General features: G+C 39.1%; 1 protein-coding gene across 3 annotated transcripts in view; it reads left to right on the top strand.

The window, feature by feature from the left end:
* Positions 1-19,273, top strand: part of LOC122798133 (biotinidase-like) — a 363,716-nt gene that overhangs the window by 75,771 nt on the left and 268,672 nt on the right. For 2 of the 3 annotated variants that reach the window (XM_044066843.1, XM_044066840.1), the window contains exon 1: positions 11,482-11,609. The exons of the other annotated variant lie outside the window; for it this stretch is intronic. The gene's annotated coding sequence lies outside the window, so the exon portion shown is untranslated. Of the gene's footprint in view, positions 1-11,481; positions 11,610-19,273 lie in introns of those variants that run through there. 3 annotated transcript variants of the gene reach the window in all.

Genomic DNA, 19,273 nt, shown 5'->3' with positions numbered 1-19,273 from the left:
CCAACAGAGTTCACCAGTAACAAGGGAAGCCACTAGTTCAAGCACACATTCAGGATCAGGGATTAGATGTTTCAAATGTAATCAGAGGGGCCATGTAGTATACAAAATGTCCATTGAAGCAAGGTGAGAAACAAAGGGTGAGAGAGCCATGAAGTGAGAATGTCAGAATGCCAGTGATAAGTTGCCTGAAAACAACAGAGGTGCCATATTATCACCAAACTTTGTATCCTATCTTAGTGGATGGAATACAGACCACTGTTAAGAAAGACACAACTTCTGATATAACCATTGAGAGGCCTGCAGTGGTTAAGGAGGAGCATTACTTGCTTGGGCAGTCTACACCAGTCAGAGCTTTGGGTGGGACCCTGTTACAAATACCTTTGGCCAGGATTCCTCTTGACTGGGAGGGTGGAAAAGGGAACAAGTAGGTAGGTGTGTTTGAGGATATCCCTGCAGATGTCTTGATAGGGAATGATTTTGATAGTGTAAATCCTTGTGTGCATGCAGTGGCATGCAGTCAAGCTTGGAGACAGGCACGTATGTCTAGTAGCCTGGGGGCAAATCCTATGCTTGAAGCTGGGGCTGGTGATGTGGTTACTTCAGGGAGGGAGCTACCTTGTAGCAGTGAGCCTGAAGGTGAACCACAGCTAAGATGCTGGTAGATACTGGTGTTCCCGTGGACATGGTGATTGCAAAGACAGAGTTGAGTGGTGGTATCCAGGCTGACAGTGAGGCACCACTGACTGAGGATACTGGACTTCCTGTGGAAGGGGAGCTGACCAGGGTCATAAAAGTAGAGTTGAGACAGGCTCAACTTACGGACACTACATTATGAGGTTTGAGAGAGGTAGCTCAGGAGGCACCTGCTGCTCAAGGAAGAGAGGAGTCTGTATACTGGAAAAATGGGTTACTGAATGGAGAATGGACCCCTCAGGGAGGGATAGAGGGTGAGGTAATACAGCAGTTGGTAGAGCCCAGAGCCTACCATCTAGCACCTCTAGCCATAGCCCATGACAGTCCCTTTGTCTATAACAAAGGGGTACTGTACAAAGAGTGGAACCCTGAGGGAGTTTTCGAAGGTAAGGTAATACAGCAATTGGTAGTGCCCAGAGCCTACTGTCTGGCACCTCTAGCCATAGTCCATCACATTCCTTTTGCAGGTCATGTGGGCATAAAGCATACCAAGAGATGCATTATGCAAAATTTTTATTGGCTTGGGATTGCAAAAGATGTAACAATGTACTGAAGGACCTATGAGTAATACCAAAAGATAGGTGGAAGGCAGGAGCATAAGATGTACCATGTTAACGTAATGAAGGCTTATCACAATAGGGAGGCCATGGTGCTAAATATTCACAGTGGATGGCAGGAGGAGTCTGAGGGGGATCTGCTGACTGACCTAAGTGAGACTCAGACTGACACTTCTGTGGGAGAGGTAACAATATTTCAGCAGCTATCCATTATTCAAGTTAAAGAAATACGAGCAGTGTTACAGGAATTTGAGAGCATGTTCACTGGGAAACCTCAGTGTACCCACCTATTGTAGCACCATTCCTATTAAGCAAACTCCTTATAGGGTGCCTGAGTGAGTCAAACAGACTTTGAAGGAGGAGATAAAGGAGATGTTGGAGCTGGGGGTAATCCAGGAGTCCAGTAGTCCGTGGGCTTTGCCAGGAGTATTGGTACAGAAGAAAGATGGTAGTGTAAGATTCTGTGTAGACTACAGAAAGTTAAACAGTTATACAGAGTCAGATGCGTACCCCATGCCTAGAACAGATGAAGCTTTAGAGCAGCTAGCTGGAGTATCTGACCACTATTGACCTGACCATGGGATACTGGCAGGCGCCCTTGACTCGCATTGCTAGAGAGAGGTCTGCTTTTGTAACATCTTTTGGAATTCATGAGTTTACAGGGATACCCTTTAGGATGAAGAATGCCCCAGCAACCTTCCAGAGGTTAGTAGATCATATCTTAGTAGAAGCAGGAGATTATGCTCTCATTTATTTGGATGATATTGCCATTTACAGTCATTCCTGGCAAGAGCACCTTCAACATGTCAGGCAGGTCTTGGGTAGATTAAAAAGGGCAGGGTTGACCATTAAGCCTAATAAGGTGTCAGGTGGGTATGGCAGAGGTCTCCTACCTAGGACACAGAGTAGGGAGTGGTAAGATTAGGCCAGATCCTGCCAAAGTGTAAACTATTCAGGTGTGGCCTGTCCCTGTTACCAAAAAGCAGCTTAGAACTTTCCTAGGGACAGTGGAGTAGTATAGGAAATTTGTGTCCAGCTATAGTACAATAGCTGCACACCTTACTGACCTAAGAAAGAAAAACAAACTAGGTAAAGTAATGTGGACCACAGATTGTGAGCAGGCATTCCAGAAACATAAAGAGGCTTTGGAAGGACCCCCTGCATTAACCAGTCCAGATTTCAGCAATGCCAGTGCAGGAACAAGGTACTGGTTGATATATTTTCAGTCAGCCCTATTTTTTTTCTCAAGTGATGATTTAGTAGGGTCACTTGAAAATCTAGCTTGAGTCTTCAAAGGTGGAGAAATGTGATGATATTGGATGTTGTTGTCTGTACTAACATGACTGGTTGAAGTTTTGTAAATACTTGTAAATAATTGTAAATTACCCTTTGTTATATATGCCAGTATGACTAGCTATAATTTTATAAATAAGTTTTTTTTTTTTTTTATTATTACTTTGATTTGTATAAGATGTTTGAATCAAAAGTGTTCTTCTGGCTGACTAAATGTACATGTTTTTTAAAAGAAATATTTTGAATGGAGGTTATGCCAGTCAGCTGACCTAGATGTGATGTCATTGTGTTCCAGAGCTGAAAGAATAGAATCTCCACAGCAGCTATTTTATTTACTTTTTAAAGTCTGATATAAAAGAGTAGAATTCTCATAACAGCTTTCTGTAACTTTTAAAAAACTCTGCTATAAAAGCAGGCTCTGAGTCACTTACAATTAAGTAGTTGTTGTAGTTGCTCAGTTGTTGTTTTCCAGATCAGTAGTTATCACTTTTCCAGAGCTGTTCAGCAGTAATAGTAGGATGAGTTGTTCCAGTCGCTAAGGACCAGTCAACAGCCTGAAGAGTGGGCATAAATTCTTATCTTACATAGCAGAAGTAAGAGTATCATCTTGCCTTGCTGAGTTAATTAAATTAGGCAGGGGCACTTAATCTTTAGATAGTTTTATTTATTTTACATTTGTTTACTGGGAAAGTCTGATTTGGAACAAAGCCAATTTTCAGCGGAGGCCTGGGGAGAAATGCTCCAGACACGTCTTTGTAACATGGGAGGAAATGGAGTACCTAGAGGAAACCCACATGAATGCAGAGAGGACATGCAAACTCTGCACAGAAGGCACCCCAGCCAAGAATCGAACAGGAGAAACACTTGCTCTGAGGCGATAATGCTATTACTGCACCACAGTTCTACAATCAGTGTGAAAACTATCCTACAGTGTTGTTTTCATAATTCCTTTGTGTGAAACTGTGGTTTATGAGAATCAGTTATTCACTGTATACAGGTTTTAAATCATGTTATTTATTATTAAATATTTTACTACCTTGTATTGTGGCTGGCTATTTAGAAAGTGCTTTTATGCTTACTGTGATAACACCAGGGCCACTCTGAAAAGCCTTACTGCTTGTCTTACATGCTACCATTTGTATCAATATTTATTTTGCCCAATATAATTGAACACCCCTTTTGAATGGTATTGTGCTATTTGACTGGTGGCAGCCATTACCTTGTAATTTGGGAAAGAGGACATAGAAGGTAAATCTGTGCCAGTCTTTCCAAAGAGTGTTTGTATGTGTGAATATCAAATATTTAAGAGTGTGTGTGTCAAATACCTAGAACTGGGACACAGTGCTCTATAATGGTTAGTGTGAAGACTCATTTGCGGACCTGGAGTGAAGCATATAGTCCAATCCCAGGTTTGGAGCCTGTTGCCTGTGTACTCTTAGGGGGAGTTGTGTATTTGTATCCCTGCTTTCAATGACGCTCTCTTACCAGTGGTGAGTATTGAGGCTCCTTAGTTACTGCCCTGAGTTTGTGGGATCGTTACACCTTCTATACAACCCAGTTAATTTCCATGCAAATATTGCCAAGATCTAAAGAAATTCTTCTGCTGCTGTTATCTTCTCCACCAGATCCTTAACTAAGTACAGTGCCACTTTTGGTATGTGCAAATAGAAGCATATCACTAAACTAGAAAAGCCCCACACATACCTTTCCAAGAAAATTAAAGGCCTTAAATCCTTCAACTATCTCAATAGATTAGAGCAGCTTTACTTAATACTCAGTAGCCTACATGCTGTGCCAAGGTGACCTGTGTCTTGCTTTTTGAGCCATAAAAGACCCAGTCTTATTTGACCTCCTATTTTTTCCCCAAACCAGCAGCTCTACAAACACCACACTAAGGACCTAAATCTACAGCAACAAGCACAAAAGACTTGCTAGAGAGATAGCTTAGGTTCTTAACTCAATGTATTCACTGCTTATGGAATGAGTTACCACTACAAGTCAAAGCAGAGCCGGATCATGGACAAATGGAGCCCTAGGCATAGGAATGGACTAGGCCTCCCCTCTACAACCATTCTGATATCCCATTTCTCGTCTCTCTTTCTCTCCTCAGTTACCATAAACACTGCTCAAAGTTGTCAGTGTGCATATTATTTTCTTCATTCCTTTGAAAATGAAGGCAGATATATGGATTTAATTTAATACTTTTAATTTAAATATCTTATATTGCAAACACTGACAGCTATTTGCTAAACAAAACAGTTGCACATTGAAAGCAGACTTAGCGTGAGCTACTGTAAATGTCTTTCCTTGAAGCTCATATTCCTTGAAAATGTACCCCTGTAGATTTGAAGATTTTTTTCCATTAAGCAGTGAAACAAAATGTATGAACCAATAAAATACAAAAATCACCGATTTAAGAACATTTCAATCAACCCTGATGACTAAGTGTAGATTCTGGTGGTTGGTGTAGAGAATTAAGACTCTGGTTTCACAAAGCCAAGGTAAAGGTTTAAGCCCGAGCAAGCTGATTAACTAATCTGCCTTCCCCATTTAGGGCATTTCACACACACACACACACACACACACACACACACACACACACACACACACACACACACACACACACACACACACACCATCGTCAACTGTATAGATTTTCACAGAATGGCCAGATTTTTGCCTTATGTTTTTTGTCCATTTTTCATAAAATTGTGGTTTTCTGGCAAATTAGAGGCAAATCATTGAAGTTTGAAAATAATGACAGACATCTGAGTTTCAGACTTCATACCTTTCAGAAAATTTATGCTAATGTAAAACCTGTTATTGTATCAACTTTCTAAGTTTGAAATAGCAATATTTAAAAATTGTCCCTATTTTTGGGCCTTTGTCCCACTTTCAATTATGGCTTTGACCAGATTTCTTGCTCTAGGAAGTTGAGAGGTATAAAACACACACACACACACACACATGCACATGCACACCCAGATTCTGCTGCTGAACTCTCATCTTTTATTCTAAAGCAGATGACAGCAAAGCAGAAGGAAAGAATGTGTCCTTAAAGAAGAAATGTGAGATTTTTTTTGTTTAATTAAATTTAAATTTTGTAACAGCCCCCCCCCCCCCCAACCAGCAGCTGCCTAGGTCTCCAAGTGCTGAATCCAGCTCTAGGTCAAAGCACTACTCTGATACCTTTAAGGCTGGTCTTGATGACTGGACAGGAAGACACAAATTTATAGCAGGATTGTCAGGTAAGCCCTGTTTAATTTGGGAAATGAGCATTATTAAGTGCTTGACAAGACAGGCAAACACTTTTTAATTGTATGTGCTTAAAAGTGTATATGGCTAGGCATCTTATGGTCCTCGTTGTTGATTGTCTAGTGTTGGTCTTATGTTCCTATATAAGTTATAATCCCTCTTTATGAACATTCATTGTAACCCATCTAGAGTATCATATGCACTTCTGGAGACCCCATCAAAGTAATGATATAGACTGAAAGAAACAGGTTAGATGAAGGTGACAAAATGTTGCAAGATCTCCAAAATGTCTTATAAAGTCAGTAAGAGAGACTAAGGGAGCTGAACATATAAAGTCTTGTAGAAAATTAAAGTAGAGGGAGGAGAATATGAAAATATATATGTATCACAAGTGAATCCATAGCTTAAAAGTATGTATCACATTTAAAAAAGTTTGTTTGTGTCTTTCGGCTTTTCCCGGTTAGGGGTCACCACAGTGGAACTCTGGTCCGGTAATGATTGGCAGTAGATTTTTTATGTGCTGAGTTTGCCAGCCCTGATGCACAACCTTCAACGAAGGTATGCCCATTCACACATGTCTCCACACAGAAGACGCTCTAGCTGAGAATCGAACAGCACAACGTCTTGCTGTGAGGTGACAACGCTACTGCAGCACCACCACCGCAGTCGTATCACATTTAAAAAAGTAATCTATAAAAATAAATAGATATAGTTTGAAAATGCTGACTGGATAACTTAGGGTTGTTGTAAAGAATAATTATTTGAGAGAAAGACTATTGCATAAATAGTGCCACATTTCTAAAAAAGGTTTCCAAATGATGATATAATTCCAGAATGCATGAGACAAGCATAGGCCTATCATTATGAGGACATGCTAGTGGTGGTTTTGCGAGTATTGAATGTTGGGTAAGGAGGAATTTATCTGACTTTGCCCATAATTTTGCTCTGTTCTTTGTAAAATGTTTGATTTTCTGATACATCACTGAGGAATACAATCAGTAAATAATGCCAAACATGAGAGTTTCACAACATATTCTTCAGAAAATGTACATTAAAGCATAACCTGCTGTTTTATTAACTTTCTAAGTGAATTAATTTAATAAATAAATATTGTCGTGTAACTACCTCGGGAGGTTGTTACTTAAAATAATGGCATCCTCAAAGCTGCAAAAGAAAAGTATTTTCCATAAACTCTGAAATGTTTGCGAGTCTAACCACAGTTAAAGGATGCTTCTGAGTGTCATGCTGACACTCTTTTAACTATCTGTCAGCTAGCTGGTGACAAACAAGAAGTTCCACTAAGCCAGAGATTTTCAACCTTTTTCATCTCAGGGCACACACAAACTAATTGCAAATATCTTGTGGCACACCAAAAAAAAAATATATATATATATTATATTTTTGCCTGACAAAAAATACTTATAATTTTGATTGATTTAGAAAATCTTTTCCTTAGTTCTACTTACATTTAATATTTAATGAGATATCTGAGCTTGACGTTGTTTTAGAATGTCTTTTGTGCGAAGCTGAATTTTGGACAGGCAAACTCTTCCATGGTTTCCAGCTGTGATCTATTTTTTTGTTCTTAATATTATTCATTGCAGAAAAGCTTGATTTGCACAAATATGACATGGAGAAAGGAAGTCGTGCCTCTATTGCTTTTTTTGTAATATTGGGAAATTCACTTTTAAGAGATAACCAAAATGAACTAGTACCTGTTGTTGAATGTTTAGGTTTTAATTCTCTGTCATTTCTTATCTCTGTCAACTCATCCTCTTCTGTAAAATTTAAATTTGCCAGTGTGCACGCATTTAAGACAAGTGGATCTCTTATCCAATCCAAGGATGATGCATCAACTGAGGGAAAATATTTTTCATTATTTATACTAAGTAATCTTAAAATTTGTAAAAATAGATCTATAAGACTTCCATCCAGTTTCCACCCTTTCGTTAGCTCAAACATTTCTACTCATTTTCTGTTCTGATTCTTTCATCCCAAAGCATTAGTTTTTCCTTAAGCTTTAATTTTGTTGGTGGAAGTAAGAATATTTTCACAATGTCCTTGCATACTTTTATTAAGTGTGTTCAAAGATTGAAACAAATCAGAAAGAAATGCAATTTATTGCATCAAAGCTCATCACTGAGAAAATCAGCTAACTGAGATTGCTGAATAGTCAAAAAGGAAGAGCCTCCTCTTTTAGTTCATACAATCTTGATGGAACTTGACCATGAGATAACCACCTAACTTCTTTTTATTTATTTATTTTACATTTGTTTACCGGGAAAGTGAAACTGGACACAGGTCCTTTTTCAGTGGAAGGCCGGGCAGAAAAGCTTCAGTTACAAGGATAATGCCAACATATACTCATACATAGAGTTCCAGTTACAGAGATTTCAGCAGTTTAACAACATACAGGTATGATATCGATGACAAATAATGCAAAAGTAGAAGACATGCATTTCATTTCATGGAGAAAGTCCCATCATAGCTCATATTACTACAGTTGCAGTTGAAATAATAAGTAGGGTTATACACATACAACTGTAGTTTCTACAGGTGCGATTGAAATGATAAAGAGGATTACAAACTTAACAGATGAGATTACTACATCTTGTTATTTAAAGAGAGTAAAAGATTGTTTGGAAAATCAGGAAGGCTTAACCAGGGCAGTAACAAAAACATAGCCAGGTGTCCACTAGGTATGATTTGAGGAGCTTTTTGAATTGTGAGAGAGAGAGCTGTTAGAGGTTATTGGGATTGGCAGCTTATTTCAAATTTTAGGATATAGTTAGAGAAGAGATATTTCCCATCTGAGTTGTTGGCTTTGGTGGTATCTAGAAGGTGCTGTTTACTGAAGCAAAGAGATCAGGTTAAGGTGTATGGTTGAATGAATTTCTGGAGAAAGGGGTTTTATTGGGTTGGTGGAGAATTTTGTGTGCAAAGGTTAGTTCATTAAAGTGTAGAAGCTGTGGGAATTTGAGCCAATTAAGCTGCTTTAGTGCTGTACATGATGTGATCTATGTAAAGCTCCAGTGGCAAATATTACTATTTTATTATAACAAGATTCCAGTTGGTTTAGGTTTGTTTTGCGAAGATTAGTTAATACTGGGGAGGCACAGAGGAGGGTTGATAGGAAGTGTGTGTGGGATGTGGTATTTTTCATGTTATTTGTAAGAAATTGTTTGTTTCTATATAAGAGACCTATTTTCTTGTGAACCTTTTTGATGGTTTAGGCTATGTGAATATCGAATTTCAGGTTTTTGTCAATTTCTACCCCGAGCAGTTTAGTGTAAGTGCTTGGGGTGATCACAGTTTTGTTCCTGGAGAAGATATTAAAGGACTGGGAAGATGAGGGGTATCTGGTTGGGCTAAAAAGAAGGAGCTTAGTTTTGCTGGGATTTAGAATTAGCTCGGCGTTAGTGAGCCAGGTTTCTACTGATAGAAAGGAATCTTGGGCTTTGGTCTGGAGGTCTTCCAGTGTGGGGGCAGCACATATTAGGGTGGAGTAATCAGCATATTGTACTACAGAGTCTTGTAGTGCTGAGGTCCTGAGGTGGTTAGTGAACAGCGACAGTAGTAGTGGTCCAAGGATTGAGCCTTGTGGAACCCCTAAGGAGACTGGAAGAAGAGGATAGAGTGTCAGTGTTGCTATTGGATGGCTTTCAGTTGTCCTGTTAGATAGCTTTCAAATCATGTAATGGTGGAATTGCTGAGGTTTAGAGTGGAGAGAATATTGATGAGTTTATTGTGATTGACCACATCAAAGGCCTTGGATAAGTCTAAAAATATGGCTGATGCAAATTATGTGTTTCTATGGTGGTTAACAGTGTTAGTAAAGGATAGTAGTGCTGTGGTGCTGCTGTGAAAGGACAGAGGCTGTACTGGGTGTTTGATAGTAGTTTGCATGCGAGAAGGTAGTCCATTAGTTGGATGTGCATGACTCTAGTATTTTGGATAAGGAAGATAGAATGGTAATTGGTCGATAATTGGTGAGTTCAATGGAATTACCTCCCTGGTGTAGTGGTAGAATGTGGGAGGTTTTTTTTGAGAGGGGTTGCTAACTAAAATCCATTCAAGAATTAATGTCTTTTGGAAGATTTATCAGTCCTTGTAGGGGAAGTGATGAGTTGCGTAAACCCATGGGGGTTTATGTGGGAAGATGGATTTTCTGGGGAGCAGTTAAGCCAATCTATATTGAAGCCTCCCATCAGAATGGTTTCTTGTGGGAGAGAATTTGATATCCAGAGTACTATGTTTTTCAAAGTGCGGATATTATTTCCTGGTGGGATATACCCACCAATAATATTAATGTGTTTTTGGGATTAATTTTTAATTTGGCAAAGATAAGTTCTGGAATGTTTATGTCTATGTGGTCTAGAATTAGGTGATTTTTAAATAATATAGCTACTCCTCCACCCTTTTTAGATTTCCTGTGTTTTCATATAATATCGTAACCTGGGGCTGTTATTTCATTGTTGTTAATACTTTATGGAATTATAACTTCTGCATGGAATAACAACTGGTTGTGAGAAGCTTCCATTGGGGAACATAGTGCTGCAAACAATCTTGATTGTAATGGCCTGCTTTTTATATAACTGACAATTGTGACATTCTTGTCTAGTACTTTTTAAAGCTCAGGTACCAATGATTTTGACACTAGTACTTTTCTGTGGAGAAAACAAGGAGTACAAATAACTCTAGAATATTTTTTTTGAGCCAGTGTTACAAATCCTTTTACACTTCATGACACAGAGCAGGCACCATCCATTCAAATACTAATGCAGGAATCCCAAGACAAGTTATGTCAATTGATCGTCCCTTCACCAATAGGGGCCTATTGTCCTTGAGCATAGCCATGATGGCAATGTCGTGTTTTGTACCTGTATGTATTTGGGCTAGTCTGAGCATCTGTGCCACCGTACCTTGCCTCTGTGATAATTCGTGTATTTCTTAATTCAAAATAAAAGGGAGGCAAAGTGGCTTTTGGTGGATTATGAACAGACATTTTCAGTGGCAGCAACAGCAGGTGAGTGAAGTAATCCTTAAGTTTTAAAGGGCTAACTATCTTTTTTTAAAAAATCTTGTGGCACACCTGTTAACCTCTTGAGGCACACTAGTTGAAAACCCCTGTACTAAGGATATTTATTTATCATTTTTTTTTTATTTATCATTTTTGTTGACCGGGAAAGTCCGACTAGGTTCCACAGAGCCTGTTTTCAGCGGAGGCCCGGGGAGAAATGCTCCAGATGCATGTCTTTTGGACATACTGCTGGGCAGATTAAATGAGTGACTTTCATTACTCCTTATTTCACAACATGTCTTGTTACATTTTCTTACTTAGTGTAAGAAGGCAGAACACACGCCTACAGAGGTTTCAGTCCTGACACTTTTTTTGAGTGCTGATTTGAATGTTGTTACACAGCTGTGATGGAGTATGCTAATAATAGCATTTTAATTTTAGACAGTCATTGTATTTAAGTTTTAAAAAGCAGACAATGTCAGATCTCTTGTGATCATGATTAAGTTACAAAGTTTATGTCTTCAGTACATTTTGGGTTGGTGAAAGTTCAAGGATTCATAGTTCTGCATTTTACAGTCAGCAGAAGAACTTGCATGCATAAGCAGTTTATTGTTGCCCAAGCAGAGATTAGTAGATACACAGAGTTAACTGTGCTGTGGAAAAGATCGAGTAATATTAAGCAACACCCACCACTGCTGACCGACCGTAATATTACCTAGGGTGCAGTAGCTTGAGGAACTCTATTTCAAAGTGCTGCTTTCAAGTCTTAAGCTGCAGTTTTGTTATTCCAGGTAAGCAGATACTGTATGAATGTCAGTAAATATCAGCTGGAGAGGAAAGACGATATTTTTTAATACATTTACACCTGGGATAGAGCATATTTAGGTAAAGCGAAGTGTCATGGACTTTTCTCTCACACATTGCTGAAATCCTTCAGACTTTTAGTACACTCAGTCTGAGATGTGGTATTGGTACAAAATATTCTGCAAGCTCTCTCAAAAGCTTATCTCAGAGCAGTGTGTGTGGTTACTGTTTTCTAGTGCAGCTGTTTTAAAAGTATTTATTCTTTTATTCATATATACTGATTAATCAATTTTATAGTGCTTAATTGCTGAAGGCAGCACTTTAAATTTTTCATGTTTCTCAAGTCTGAAAAAAGTACTGAACATGGCTACAGTGGCACGTTTCAAACAGCTTTACATTCAGTACCACATTCTACCCAATGGTTTCTTCCAAGGTTAATTAAAGAATATCTCCTTGCAGCATAGTATGGCTTATGGTATTGTTATGTATAGGTCTGGTATGTATTATATGTAGATGTGCAACAACTGTTATGTTTTTCCCCACATGAATTTTCTCTGCACTCTATATTGTCACCTTGGAAAGAAGATCTGAGTCACTTTCAGTAAATTACATTGCTTACTGAGTGAACACACAGTTGATTGTAGTGTACTTTTATTTCAGTTTATTTAATCAGATAAAAAGGTTTTGCTTAAAAAAAGCATACACAAATCCACCAAAGGTATTTTCAGCTTGTACTTCGATAGCTAGCAAAATGCTATTATTTTTTATGATTATACTAGTAGCATTCATTGAAGGGTAGTGTACCAGAATGCCCAAACACCATATGTGGTTATTCTAAAACCTGAGTAAAAGGCAAAAAACTGTTGGATATTGGCATTTATACAATAATTATGTATGTTTATCACCTACTCCATATCCACACCTTTTTATCTTTTTTTTAACCTGTAAGATTTTTTGAGGTGACCTTGTTTGAGTATGCATGCCATTTGAAATTTGGTTTGTGAAAAGAAGACATGACAAGGTAGAGTACTTCCTGCCCCAATGTAATAAAGGAATAGAAGGCAGTTGCTGGTAAGTGTGTTTCTTTTTTAACCTGTAAAATCCTTCATGCATGGCTTTTCTTTTTAGCAAAACATGTGAATTTAATGATAGAAAATGCTAAGTAAATGTTTTGCCACTTTAACAGCTGCACATTTGGGATGACAAGATCTGATTTTAATGGCCATTGCAATACATTATGGGACAGATGGCAGTGTGTTTACTTCAGGTTGCTTCTTAAGTTAAACAGAGGAATTGCTGTTTCTGCTGCCAAAGATCAAAAACACACCATTAGACTGATCTGATGTCATACACAAAATCCATATCACTTGTCACTGGGTCCTATACTAACACCATACCTCTCAACTTCTTAGAGCAAGAAATCTGGAAAAAGGCACAAATAATGGGGGGGGGACAAAGGTCCCAAAATAGGGACATTTTTTAAATATTGCTCTTACAAACTTAGAAAGTTGATAGAATAACAAGGTTTGCATTAGCATGAATTTGCTGAAGGATATGAAGTCTGAAACTCAAATGTGCAACGTTATGTTCTGACTTCAGCCCTCAAGGATATGCCTGGGATTTGCCAGAAAACCACAATTTTATGAGAAACAGACCAAAAAATATGACACACAAATCTGGACATCCTGGGAAAATCTGGACAGTTGAGAGATATGACCACCATATTGATAGAAACTGGCATTAAAACTAGAACTTTGCTGTAGCCTCATCAGTTCTTATACAATTGCACTTCAGTCTTTCTGAGGGCTTACCACACCAAGAAGTATTTGTAATGGATGTGGGGCTTATTACAACTTTCAACCACAAATGGAAAAAAAATCCAGTCTTTTATTTCTGTTATACATTTTGGTGCTGCATATAATGAATGTGTAGCAACAAGATGATACTTTATTACTTTGTTTTATAGTTGTACATCAGTATTTTCTATTCTCACAGTCTTTCCTTTTTCCTTTTATCTACTGGGACCTAATTTACATATGTATATGCCTATGTATATACATATGTATGTGTGTATGTGCGCATGTTTACTGGGATAGTGCATTAATCTGAATGAACCGGTTTCTGGCACAGCTTAGATGAATCACTCACAACTGTACAAATGGCTAATGACAAGCTTGCAAAAATAATTTCACACAAATGAACATACAGCAGAATACAATATTGCCAACACTTCTAAGGTATGAATAATTAAAAGTTGCATACAGTATTTGCAAACATGAGTTAAAGCCCAGATGGGCTTATAAAGACTAAGACCATCCCTATAAATGTACAGAATCATTACTGGGGGGAATCTCCATGGCTAAAAGTTGCTTAAAAGACAACTAGTTAACCGAACTGTATCTTTTTCCTGTCCATACCTCATAAATATCCAATCTTGTACTCTGTCCAGCCTGAAGTATATAGGTTCAAAGGTTCATAGCTGTGTACTAGGCTCACAACTGCTATGGGGCTTTTTAAGCCTAACCATGCATCACATGTTTCTGCCAAGTTCTGTCACCCTTGATAAGCCTTGGGAGATGAAACATTTACAAGCAGGGACTGGGAGTTGAACCATTTAAAGAATGCCTGTATCCATTAGAGACATAGGTGCCAAACCAGGGTTGAATGTCCTGTTCCACAGCCAGTTGCCAAAGTTATACTTGAAATGGGTTAGGGAGGAACTGTGCTTCACATGGATGGGGAGCCTGTTCCAGAGAAGGCGTAGTCTGTGGGATACACACCTATTTCTCCAGCAGCTCCTATTTATATCACAGGCAAGATTTAAGTCTTTAGAAGGGGTAATTCTGATGCTGTTTGTTTTGTGGATATGCAGGAGATCCATCAGGGTGGAGTTTGACAGTGCCTTGCATGCTAGGAAAAGATTTCCCCTCAATCACCTATAGTAAGAATACATGGATACAGCTTTGAGGCAGTCTGCATAGGACATGTTACTTATGCCCTGTATTCTTTTAGTGAGGAACCTCTGTGGATGTTCCAGTTGTTGGATGTGCCTGGTTAGGTACATACCAAAGGGGGCATTGTGCTCAATGACTGGTCTAATGAATGTTGAATGCAGTGGAACAAGACCCCTTGGACCTAGATACCATACCTTTGTTTATAAGTTGCATAACACAGAATGATTTTCTCACTACTGTAGACATGTGATGGTTAAAGGGTAGATTACTGTGAATGTGTGTCCTCAAGTGCCTGACTGATGGGTCAACTCTTAGGAATATGTTGTCAATATTTTAGTCAACAGGAGTAGATAACTTCCCAAAGGATACTATTAAGCAAGTCCATGGCTCTAACACAAGTTATTTGTCTGTGTCAGCCCTTCCTGGAGATCATTAGTATTAGTGTGAGATTCTATGACTGCTCCTAATTTGCAATCATCTGTAAATTTCATCAGCCAGAGGCCCTTGACATTGGCCTTGACTTCAGAGAAGTAAATTCCAAAAAGGAGCAGTCCCAGGACCAATTCCTGAGGGACTCCGCTTGCGATTGGCATCTCTGTAGAGGTGGACTCTCCAATTCTAAATTCTTGGATCCTGTCTATAAGCCATCTGGCTATTCACTGGGTGACATAAGGGTTTATACCTACCCTCTACAGTTTGTCAGCAATGCCCAAGTGGGGTATTGTGTCAATTGTTTTGGCCAGGTCAAGGTAGGCAGTGTGAACTGTTTTACCCTCATTCATTGCTTTGTTGACCTCAAAGAAATCCACAAAGTTGAGTAGGCATGACCTGCCCCTGATGAAACCAAAGTGGGTTGGGTCTAGTGTCTGAAGGTTTCCCGTGTCATTATTGATCATTCCCAGGTTTATAGTTACTAGGCATCTTATTCAAAGAGGACAGACTCAGGAGTGCAGTACCCTATCCCCCCATGCTACGCAGTAGTGTCAGAAATTAATCTACCTGTTCTGGGAAGAAAACCCACAACCTTCTTCACCCAAAGCAAGTGAGCTACCTGTTGCACCACTAACACCGAACAACAAAGCTTTGAAACTCTGTGACTTACATTGGCAGACTGTAATATTTGGTGATTAATGAAATAAGTAAATAAATAAAAGGGAAGGAGACCTGGCAGTGTGTGTGGAGTTTTAAGGCACGTGGCTGCCCTTAATTATTAAGGTTTAGGGTTTCACTTTGAGCAGTCACTTAAATAGACAGTGCCCCTAAGATATAGTCAGGGCACAGATCCATTCTGGTGTTCTGGTGAGTGCTCAGATGGTGTGTGTGTGTGTGTGTGTGTGTGTGTGTGTGTGTGTGTGTGTGTGTGTGTGTGTGTGTGTGAGTGTAGGGGGTTCTTTGCCAATGCAATGCACAAGCTGCTAGGGAGAACACTATCCCTGTCATATCTGACATGGCAATATGGACTAGTGTGCAGCACTTTCTCGTTGCAGACGTAGCTGTCTCTAAATTGCATTTTCTCTCTGTCACAGTAATTGACCGTATTGTGTTGGACAATTACTGTAAGTGGTGAATCTTTTCCTGAAACTCAGCATATGTGTTTAATTTTCATGATTATTTGGTTTTGTTTCGTGATGGCCTTTTAAGTACAGTGGAGAAAAAAGTGACCCCATTATTTCTTATTGCTGAAAGTGAGTGTAGCTGTGTATCACAGCTATGTGTCTTAGTTTTATATAAGTTAGGCAGATTGTATCAGAATTTAACATTTCTTGTCTGTTTCTTCAGAAATGCTCCCTTAGGTCAGTGGAGTATGGTATTGATTTTCTTTATCTTTTGTGTGTGTGTGTGTGTGTGTTACAATTTTAATTTTCGACTTTGTACTTTGCATTGAGGTTTATCCACAACAGCCGCTTGTATTTCAGGGTGGGGTGGCTGCTGACGTCATGGTTCTGTGATGTTGGTTATTGTAGTTTGTAAGACTTGTGATTCTGTACCTCAGGTGACTTGCTAGTTGACTGTCATATCATTTTGTCTTGATATTTTCAGAGTTCACACTACTTATGAAATGTGATTTTATGGCTGGATGCTTTGAACAAAATGTTGTTTTGGATTTGTACTTCTGTTGTGGCTGATTGTACTGCAGTGCTTTGGTTTTCATTTCTAAACTTATGATTGTAAAGGCACTGTTTATCTATTGTGGAGCTGACTCAAAAGCCATTAGTTTTAACCTCCCGGCTTAACTGATCTTTCCAATTATTTGATAGAAAAAAAGAAGTTGTCTACGTACTATAATGTTCCATCTGGGTTGTCCCTCTTCATTTAGCCTTGATCTGTGGGTTCATTTCCGAATATAGGAACCGACTTGGCCATTACTACAGGCCGCCTTGACCAAAAACTCTTGAGCCTACGTCCTACACAGAATGCTCCTCTCCCAATTACCTAAGATTGAGTTTTTGGATAGAAAGACAGAAATTATAATCCTAATAATATCTTCATGGAGACCATATCTGGTGTTATGGGTGAAAAACATTAATAAATAGGACCATAAATCATTCCACCAAGAGGTCTGAAGGGAAGGGGGATGGAGGGTGGGGAGTCAAGGGTAAATGAAGATGGATAAAATAGATGGAACGTTATGGTAAGTACATAACTTCTTTATCTGATGTTGTCGGTCTTAATTTATTCCTTGACCTATGGGACGGAGTCCTCAGCTACCTTAGATCTTGGGAGGACTCATGGAAGGATATTCCTAAGCACCATAGAATCAAATGATGCTCTTCCCTAAGAGACCAAATGCAATTTGCAATGAGTAATAAAAGTATGAGTGGTAGCACATATTGCTGCTGCATAAATCTTGTCCATAGAAGTGTTAGAGTGGAACACTGCTGAAGAAGTGACTGCTCTGGTAGAGTGTGCCTTAACAGGCCCAGGTAATTCAACTTTCCTCTTGTTGCATATAGAGGAAATACAATCTTTTAGCCATCTAGATAAGGTGACTTTGGTAACTGGTTTTCCCATTTTAGTACTTGCAAAGGAAACAAATAGCTGGTCAGACTTCCTTATGTCTTTTGTTCTATGAAGGTAGAAGCATAATTGTCAATGAATGTCTAATAAATGCAAATAGTACTCTCCTTTGTTTGAGTAATTGGGAAAAAACTATTGGTAGGTTGACTGTCTGATTGATATTCTTTTCTGACACCACCTTTGTCAAAAAGAAGGGTTTATTCTCAGTGAAACCTTGTCTTTGTGGAATATCAAATAAGGTGGTTGTAAAGATAGAGCTTGAATTTCAGAAATTTGTCTGGCAGACGTTATTGCTACCAAAAGTACATTTTTCCAAGTCAAGAATTTCAAGTTGGAGTCGACAGCAACATCAAAGGGTGAATGAACTATTATCTGTAACACTAAGTTTAAATCCTAAGGTGTATATGGATCCCTATATGGAGGGTTTAACATCAACGTTCCTTTTAAAAATGCTTTGCAAATAATATGAGAAATTAGAGAACATTCTTTAAATCCGGGATGAAAATTTGCAATAGCTGCTAGTTGAATCCTGATGATAGAGGAAAATGCCACTTCTTCAAACAGTAAAGCTAAGAGTTCTAAGACTTTATCAATAGGAACAGAGAAAGGTTTAGTGTTATTCTCACAACCCCAGAAGGAAAACCTCTTTCATTTACTATTGAAGAGTTTTCTGGTGGAAGGCTTGTGGGAGGCCAACAGAATCCTATGACCTAGGGAAGAAAGTTTATTACTCCTGTCAATCAATGGAACTGGAGAAGCCAAGCCATGAGCTTGAGGTTTTGAAGGTTTGGGTGAACTAATTCCTCTGGATGGGATATGAGATCCGGATCTGGGACCAAAGTCCATGGTCATTGAATCAAATAAGGCCAAAGAAAGGGAAATCAAATCTGTTGAGGCCAGAAGGGAACAATGAGGATTACTTTGCTCTTCAACCTGATCACTTTCTTTAGAAATTGTGGAATTAATGGGAAGGGAGGAAAGGCATACAGGAGTCCGAAGGGTCAATCATGCAAGAGACTGTCTCTTGGAGACGAGGGCGATGAAAAATGGTCACAGCAAGGCTGGCCCCAGTGAAGAAAGATCTTTTTTGCCACTCAGGGATTGAGAGACCACTCGTGAAGCAGAAGAATGCATCTACTCAGTTTGTCTGCTATCACAATGAATCCTTCCGGAATATGTGTTACTGTCAGAAAGTGGTTGGAAGAGATCACCCACTGCTGGACTTTGAGTGCTTCTTGACAAAGGGGGTACAACTTGTTTCCTCCCTGTTTGTATCAAACTACAGACATATTGTCTGAATCGCAATTGTTCCTAGAGGGAGAGTAGTTTGAAAGGCCTGCAATGCTAAAAGCATTGTCCTCAGCTCTTGATTATTGATATGCAAGGTAGCCTCCATGGGGGACCAAGTGCCTTGGACCATCTTGCCCAGGAAATACCCCCACCTCATCTGTGAGGTGTCCATGGTCATTATGGCTTAGGGTTGGTACAGGACAAAGGGGCAGCTCAGGAGCATTTCCTCTGATTGGATCCACCAAGCTAGGTCTTCCTTGCAATGGTTTGTAATCAAAATCTGGTGTGACATTGGCTGATACAGAATGGACCACTGGGATGTTAGAAGCCATTACAATATTCTGATGTGATATCTTGCCAGGGGAACTAATGTGATGGTCGCCACCATC

The sequence above is a fragment of the Protopterus annectens genome, chromosome 3.part1, assembly GCF_019279795.1.
Source record: "Protopterus annectens isolate FY-2018-M chromosome 3.part1, PAN1.0, whole genome shotgun sequence".
In the NCBI taxonomy this organism is placed as follows: domain Eukaryota; kingdom Metazoa; phylum Chordata; order Ceratodontiformes; family Protopteridae; genus Protopterus; species Protopterus annectens.
This window is presented reverse-complemented; position numbering and strand designations above follow the sequence as displayed.